Below are 9,260 nucleotides of genomic sequence, written 5' to 3' on the forward strand. Positions count from 1 at the left end.
GGCCGGCAGGCTCGATCGGCTGGGCCATTCGAGTGGATTGTTTCTTCCTCTGGTGTGTTTGTGTTAGAGGATTTGAACTTTTGAAGTTTTCGTTGTAGTATTTGAGAACACTGAAGTGTTCCTATCTTTCAAGTCGATCGATTAAACGGTTCGTTCGATCGGCTAGCTCACTCGATCGGCTAGGAGCTTCAAGGTTAGTCCCCAACTGAATGTCACTCGATCGAACAGTCTGTTCGATCGGCTGGCATTCCCTACTACGAACGAGTTGTGAAACGATTAAGTGTTGAAGCATAGCATCTCATGATCCGAACAGTAATGTTCACCAATCGAGTGCCATGTTCGATCGAACACTACTTCGTCAATACTATACCTCATGAAATTTTGGAAGTGTGGGAACATGTGCTAGCCGATCGGCTGGCCCGGTCGATCGGCTGGCATGTCCGATCGGCTGGGCTGTTCGAACAGCCTAGCCGTTCGGCCAGCATTTCTGACCTGGTCGGCCTTTCATCTAACACTTGGCTGTTTGTTTATTTGTCATTCTTTCAAGGTATCTTGACAACGTGTTGAACTATGATAACCTCCGTTCCTACTTGTTTCCTTGGCTCGAACAGGAATCACCCAAGTCCGGCCGGTGAACGGTTCGGAATGTCGGTTTAGAGTTTAACCCGAAATCGGTGAACCTTGTTCATAGAACCCGAATCTTGAACCTTTTTAACTATTTGAATGATTAGTTAGCCGGTTCAAGCTCCGTTTTTATTGATTTGAAGGCATTGAGTGTAAAAGAGTTGAAAGAAAGTTGGAATTCCTTCTTTCAATCCTTCACAACTTGTGGATGTTTAGATCTTTGATAGATCTTAACTTGTTTATGTGGAAATCGGTTAGATCTAAGCTAATCATAGTGGAATGAGGCCAAAACATGATGTTCTTCAAGAACACCGTGATGACATCACCCAAGAACACTTAGATCTTGGTGATTTCACGGTTAGAATCCAAGTTTTGAAAGATAGAAAGGTGTAGAATCAAGTAATGATCAAAAACGTACAAGAATTAGAGTGAAAACTTACCGGGATTGAGAGAAATCTGAGAAAAGGTGAAGAAGATAGCTGGTTCGGTTAGAGCTTTCCAAAAATGGAAAGTACGACAATGACAGCCCTATTTATAGGCTCCAAAAGAGGAAAGTGACAGCCGATCGGCCAGGAGCTCCGATCGAGTGGGCTGCTCGATCGGCTGGCAAGATGCTAGCCGATCGGCTGGCCTGTTCGATCAGGTTGCCTCCTGTTCGATCCGCGACACACTTTGAGTATTTTGCGACGATTTCCGACGTTTCGATTTCGATGGACGATGATACGAATACGATAGGGTTCCTAGTCAAATTACTTTTAATCCCAACCGCTATATCTAACATACAATCTTCTATAAGTCACGTTTCGATGTCGGTTTCGATTGAGTTCGATTGCTTTTCGAGTTTCGATTTGATTTTCGATTAATTTGCTTGAATACCACACCAAACATAAAGTAAACATGCACAAGTAACACATAAGGCACACACACACGTATAACAATACCACCATTCGCATAATTCGAGTCTCGAGTTCGATTGATTGTTAGATCGGTTTGATTACTGATTAGGTTAACTTTATCGCATTGTTACTTCCTACTATTCATAGTCGTAGATCGCTTTACGTTAAAACACATTCGATTACTTCGATTCTTGTTGTTTACAACACTTACTCCACATAATACAACTAACACATAAAATCGACTATCTACAGTCAAAGAAAGTCAAAGTTGACTTGGACTTTGACTTTGACATTCGAAAACACGGGGTATTACAATCAATCACAACACAAACTCTGAAACTAAAAAACATTCCCATAATCCCCATGCAAACCCTAATTCCTCAACCAACAATGGCAACAAAAACAAGCTTTCAAATACTCCGATAGCCTAACCATCGCCGGAACCTCCATCCTCACCGCCATCGTCTGCAAATCCATCTCATATCTCTTAATCTACCGCTGCACCTCCTACAAATCTCGCAAATTCACCATCCATAAAGCCTCCAAAAAGCCAGATTCACTCTCACTAAACAAATCCAAAACAAAAAAATTTGATCGCGTTTCAACGCCGTTGAAAGAGTCCAGCAGAGACCTATCATTGTTTAAATTCAAATTGGGTGCGGTTGTTGCGTTTGTTTTGTTCGTTGTGTTTGGGCTCTTGAACAGTTTGTATGACGGGAAAACGGTTGCGAAGCTGCCGTTTGTGCCGTTGAGGATTGTGCAGAAGATGAGTCATAAAGGATTTTGGAGGGGGAAGATATGACGGATTGTTCGATGTAGTGGCGGAACTAGAACATTAACTCAGGGGTATCCCAAAAAAAAAAAAAATTCACCGTTCAATCATACAATATTAAAAAAACAATAAATAAATAAAGTAAAACAAATACCTAATATATTTGTCCTCTTCTATTTTTCATAGCTTGAAATCGTTCCATCACATCGCCGTCTTTTACTTCACGTAAAAAATCCTTTTCGACCGCACAAATCATAACACTATTCAAAAATTCCGAGCCCATTCCATTGCGTAAATCCGTCTTGACAAGCTTCAATTTCGAAAAAACATCTTTCAATGGTTGTGGTTGCAACTGGTAAAAGCAAAGCTAGTTTCACTACCCGATAAACTGAAGGACAAGAACTATGCGTTCCTGTTTCAACCATAACACGCGCAAGATCATTTATTACATTCAAGTTTGCAAATTTATCATCATCGCTTATAGTATGACGAAATGACTCAAGATATGACCTTCTTATGTCATCTATTTGATTTGGGTGATAACTAGCAATAGGTGGCCTATCATATGGATCCAAAGGAAGATCATCCAAATCAATAATACCTCGTGTTGTTGGAATTGAAGTTGTAGGATTATCATTATCAACATTCGGACTTGCATCAACGTCATCATTTGCTTGGATATCATCATTATCAACATTCGGACTTGAATCGACATCATCATTTGCTTGGATATTATCATTATCAACATTCGGAGGAGTTGCTTCATTCGGACTTGTATCATCATCACCAACCCGATTTTCATTAATTTCTTCGTATTTTCTTTTGAAAAAGTTCCCAATTAAAGATTCTTTTTTAGATTGTGATTTCATTATCACTTCAAAGCATTCAAGATTGAACAACAATCCCTACAAACAATACAAAATACATTTTAGCCCAAATTGCATATAACAGTCATTCAGTCAACAAGTTTGAAAACATTAATACTTCTAAGTTCTAAAAGACAATAACTTGACACCAAAAAACCAAACAAATTAATTAATAAATAAAGTAAAACACACTCCAAAAAAGTCAAGATCTAATGATTTATTTACCTTGTATCCTTAATCAGAATCAGAATCAGAGCCGATGAAGTCGGACTCAATACTCACGTTTCGTATCCTTAATCAGCGTAACAGACGTTTGATGATGAGAAAGATGATCAACGTTTGGTATCCTTGCCGTGCATTAAAACTTCAAGGCATATTTTATTATTTTGGGCTAACATATTGGGCAATTGGGCTTATTATTTTCAATTCATTTAGGCTTACAGACTTTTTTAGGGGTGTCCTCGTAGTTGTTCAGGGGTATCCTTGGTATAAAAACCGAAAAAAAAATTACACTACCGATAAAAAGTTGAGCCGTAGCCCGTGCTACGGCTCGGTATACATTAAGTGCGCCCCTGGTTCGATGGGTTTTTTGTATTTTTTGTGTTCGATTAGTATTCGGACGAATATGCAGAAGTTTTTAGGGTTTTCTCCGCCGCGTGGTGGTGGTGGTGACGGTTTGTTTCCGGTTTCAGATGGTTCGAAGAGTAATTGATGTTTTTTGCTTTGTGTCTGGACTCCCGGTTTCTTGCTGGTCCTATGCTATTTGAATAAAATAGTCTCCATTATAAAGAAAAAAAAAAGTTGTTATTTGTTCATGATCATAAAAATTGAGAGCATTGATTTTTGAATTTAGGTTGAATGTTAAATAGATTGGAGAATCATTGATTGTATTGTTGATCTTTTTTATTTGAGATGTAGATTATGAATCATGGTGTCCCAATTGATTTGATTATTTGAAACTAATATATAATCATATAAAGCTTTGTTCATGATGATTACCATTATATGCAAATTAAGTAAATTGAAGATTATTTTGTTCATTCTAGGGATGGGAAATTTTGTACCGAATGGCAAATACATATACCATATTGGTACTGACCAAACAGATATTCACTTTTGAATTTAACTCAATTTCGTTATCGGTACTCTGTGGTACGGTACCGGTTGAGGACTTTTAACAATACTATTCGAACCTATATCAGACTGTGGGGTATGGTGGGGCGTGGGTTGGGGGCATGGTGCGACACGTGGAGTATGGGGCACCCAAGACCAAAAGCCAATTTTAAAGGGGTATGGTGGGGCGTGGCTAGGGTGGCGTGGCCAGTGCACTTGGCCAATGAGGTTTCACCATGTCATGTGGGTAGCCCCGCCCAACGCCCGGGCTTAATCCCACGCCAATGGGGCAACGCCCAAACCCAAGCCCACCCGGGGTGGTGACTTGGGCGTTTCTCTCCAACCCACGCCCCAACCCCCGCCCCATACCCCATAGTCTCATATATTGTATTCAGTTTTGGTTTTGGTTTTTAACTAACTTTTGGTACCGGTTGTGGTTATCCCATCCCTCGTTCACTTGATCGTAGATTAATATTGCTAGTTGATGTTAATGTATCATATGCTTTTGTGTATTGGGTTCCAAAGTCCAATGTGGTGAGGTTTATGTGACAACTCGAGTTTCCGAGATTCCACTTTCGCATTTATTGCACGTTCACTGTTTGTTTAGTTGTTTACTTGCACAATTGGTTTGCTTTGTAACTGTATACGTTCTGGTTCAATAAAGTGTATTATGATTATGCATGATTATGTGTTATTTTATGAAAGATTTGACAACTACATGAATTTGGTGGTGAAACTGTAAATTATGTTGTGAAGGGTGTGCTTTATGTAAAAGATGATACTTAGGGATGTATAGAGTAATTAGTGAAATTCTAATCACTCTTAACCCTAATCCTCTCCACTAATCATCACACAAAAATCAATACACGTACTTTCACATTCTCCAATCCTCTCTGCAACCATCCTCTTCATCATTGGCACAAGCTCTTCATCACTCTTGATTCCTCTCTTTGTCTAGAATCAATCCAAGGTAATTGTTTAATGATTGTTTGTTGTTAATCGTTGATTGATTGATTCATGCTAAAACCCTAGTTCTTCATATGATAGTTCTGTGCTGCATGATTTATTCTGATTACTGAGAAATGAATATGATTGTTGTGTTATCATTTGCCTGATGATTAAGATGTATGATATGTTGGAACTATTGATGGTTAATTTGATTTCTGCACTGTGAAAGAATGAAATTAGGGTTTTGATCGTAGTCTGCGTGAATGTAACTGTTACGTTGATAAACTGAGACTTGGTTTTGATTACTGCATGATTTCTAGTCCGTAGATTATGTCAGGGTTTTTGTGAAGTCACAAAAGTCTGAGTTTTGATTATTAGGTTTGTCTGAGTTTCTTGCTTGATTGATAAAGGTCCGAACTTTGTAAACACATGAGGTCCGAATTTCAAAGGCTCAAGCCTTGTCCGAGTTTTGCTAGCTTAAGTATTGGTCCGACCTTTGTATTACCTTAGTCCGACTTTTATCAGGGGACCCTAGAGTCCGAACTTTTGATCATGGAAAGCATGGGTCCGAGTTTGTAAGGGGGAAGCCCCCTGTCCGACTTTTGCGAGGGGGAACCCCTGTCCGACCTTTGAAAGGGGGAGGCATCATCCGAGTTTTATAGGGGGGGATGTTGTCCGACTTTTGATATGCAAGCATAAGGGGTCCGAACTTTATAAGTGGGTTGTGTGTCCGAGTTTTATAAAGCATGCCTTGTCCGACTTTTGTGGCTTAAATAGTCAGGGTTTCATGCTTGTTATTCTTGTCCGACCTTTTGTTTGTGATGCATGATGATCCGAACTTTGTGAATGCTTGTTGGCCTGAGTGTGTTAATTCAATTAAGTGTGTAACCCTGATTAAGTGAGTATTTGATGATGATACTAGAATAAACTGTGAAAGACTCTGATGTGAGGTATTAATGTCATGAAATTGATTAACTGCTTATACGATACATGAGATGCTTATACGATACATGAGATTTACTGTCAAGCACTTTGTGACATAGAATGTATGTGAAACTTAACCAACATGAACTGACGGTGTGTAAATGCATTACCTTAGGCCTTGATTGATTGATTGATTTGTTACGAGCACATAGTTAGCATACCGAGCAAACCAAGGTGAGTTCACACAGCCAAGGCATGGGATTCCCGGGTTGGGAATTGGGTTGGAAGATTTGAATTGGATAATTACTCATACTTACGCTATTGCTAGACTATATACCATCGTCCTCAGGTTAGTCAGGACACTTACGTAAATCCTACGTAAACTAGTATCTACCACTGTCTCCCGGGTCGGGAGGACACTTACGTAAAGCCTACGTAAACTCATACCTACTACTGTCTTCCGGGTCGGAAGGACACTTACGTAAAACCTACGTAAACCCCACGCGTACCACTGTCCTCGGGGAAGGGCACTCACGTAAAACCTACGTGACCTTGTACGTATTCCTGTTCTCGGGTTAAGAAGAACACTCATGGTTGCAAATAGTCTAGTAAGGATAAACATGGGAAGCCCCCGCTAGTAATAAATATAATCATGGGAAACCCCCACTAGTAGTACATACATACATGGGAAGCCCCCACTAAATGAACATACGAATTGCTGCTACGAACTTACTTTCTGTGAACTCGCTCAACTAGTTGTTGACTCTCTGTTACATGCCTTGCAGGACCTTGGATACTTATGGAGCTTGCACAGGGAGGAGCAGGTCGTTGTGGACAAGGGTCGTGATGCTTTGATTAAACACTATGGCTTTACATACTTTATTTACATTGGGCTTTTACTCAATTGCTTCCGCTAAACTTTGTTATTATACTTATGTTTTGGAACACCTTTCATATGGATTGGTTTGGTTTAAATGCAATTACTTTTACTATTTACATTGTTCTATATAATTGGTGGCTTGATCCTGGTCAGTCACGCTCCCAAGCGGTGATACTCCACAGGTGGATTTTGGGGGTGTGACAGTTTAGACCTTAGTTTATGTTGATCAAGTCAATATAAGAGACGTTTCAACTAGCGTTGTTCATGGTTTGAATCCGAACTGAACCGTCTTAAGTTGAAAAAAGCCCGGCCGGTTTAATATTAAACATTATAAAGAAGCAACATCTTTATGCATATATGAGTTGTAACTTTGGCTTAGGGTGTTTTTCAAAAAAAAATTGAATTTTCCTTTTTTAACCCTGAAGTTTTATTCTTTGACAATTTAAGTTTAAAGTTTTAATCTTTGTTTCCTTTTTAACCCTAAAGTTTTAATCTTTAACAATTTAAGTTTGAAGTTTTAATCTTTGGTAATTTAACCCATTTGATTAATTTGATTTTTCACTTTTAATCCAAAAGTTTCCATATTTTGCGATTTAACCACTTTGATTTTTTTATTTATGTGTTGTAATCTTGGTTTTGAGGGTTTTTCAAAGAAAAAATGGTTATGCATATGGTTGTTGTAACCTTGGCTTTGGGGGTTTTTCAAAAAAAATTGATTTTTTTACTTTTCACTCAAAAGTATTTCATAAATTACTTTTAACGCAAAACTATTTGTTTTTTTACTTTAAACACAACTTTTTAATCTGTCCTCACAACTTTTTTTACTTTCAACTTTGGACCTTTATAGCTTTCATTTTACGCAAATTTTTCGCTTTATGTTTCGCTCTAAATTTTGTGACTTAACACATCGCAACATGCGTCTTTGGTTTAACGTTTTTACGTTTCGTTATAAATTTTGCGAGTTAATATGACGCAACGTGCGTGTGTGGGTGAACGTTTTTACATCGTCTGTTTTTTTTTCATGTTTGACATGTTCAACATAACGTGCGCGTCCTAAATCGACTTAGTTATAACTAAAGAATCCCCGCCGCAATGCGGCGGGTCGTAATTCTAGTTAATATAAATACGGTTCAATTTTAACGGATTGACTGTTTATGACTAGGAACTTGCAAACTGAACCATCTTTTATTTTATTGTTTTTTTTTTCATTTTAAGAGTAGAGTAAATTGCCATTTTGGTCCCTGTGGTTTGGTCAATTTTGCCACTTTAGTCCAAAACTCAAACTTTTTGCATCTAGGTCCCTGTGGTTTCACTTTTATTGTCATTTTGGTTCAAAAATAAAATCAGATCATATTTGTCTTATAAAATGCTGTTATTTTGTCATTTTCTACAGGAGCAAAATGATCATTTCTTTTTTATAAATAAATACCATATTTTATAAGACAAATATGACCTGATTTGCCCCTGAGGAAAATGACAAAATTGCAGGATTTTATAAAACAAGTATGACCTGATTTCATTTTTGGACCAAAATGGCAATAAAACTGAAACCACAGGGATCCAGATGCAAAAGGTTTAAGTTTTGGACTAAAGTGGCAAAAGTAACCAAACCTCAGGGACCAAAATGGCAGTTTACTCTTAAGAGTATAAAGTTTTGTATGTATATATCCTTATCATTTTATAAAATTGGGGAATTGGCCTGTAATAATCCCACCTAGACCTTATTGGCCATTAATAATCCCACCTCAGAATATTCCCCCCACTAGTCCCACCTTTCATTTATTTTTCCTACAATGGTCCCCCGTTAAAAAAACTTAACGGAGTTAAGCTTTTTTGCAAATTACAAATAGATTTTTTAGGGCTTTTGATCAGAATGACAATACGAGTCCATTGATGTAAAACTTGCCTCGAAATGATGCTCCAAGTGACTTGATTTTGGTTAATTGGAAATTTAAACACCCGAATTGAAGCGTCGTTTTCATCGTTTGGAGCACCGTTTCGAGGCAAGTTTTACATCAATGGACTCGTATTGTCGTTCTAATCAAAAGCCCTACAAAATCTGTTTGTAATTTGGAAAAAAGCCTAACTCCGTTAAGTTTTTTTAACGGGGGACCATTGTAGGAAAAATAGGTGAAAGGTGGGACTGGTGGGGGGAATATTCTGAGGTGGGATTATTAATGGCCAATAAAGTCTAGGTGGGATTATTACAGGCCAATTTCCCTATAAAATTTAATGCA

The 9,260-nt window shown here is 38.2% G+C and overlaps 1 pseudogene; it reads left to right on the forward strand.

Moving 5' to 3' along the window:
- Positions 1-3,870, forward strand: part of LOC110901057 — a 33,103-nt pseudogene extending 29,233 nt beyond the window's left edge.
- The last annotated feature ends 5,390 nt before the right edge of the window (positions 3,871-9,260 follow it).

This window comes from Helianthus annuus, chromosome 13 (genome assembly GCF_002127325.2).
Source record: "Helianthus annuus cultivar XRQ/B chromosome 13, HanXRQr2.0-SUNRISE, whole genome shotgun sequence".
Lineage (NCBI taxonomy): Eukaryota > Viridiplantae > Streptophyta > Magnoliopsida > Asterales > Asteraceae > Helianthus > Helianthus annuus.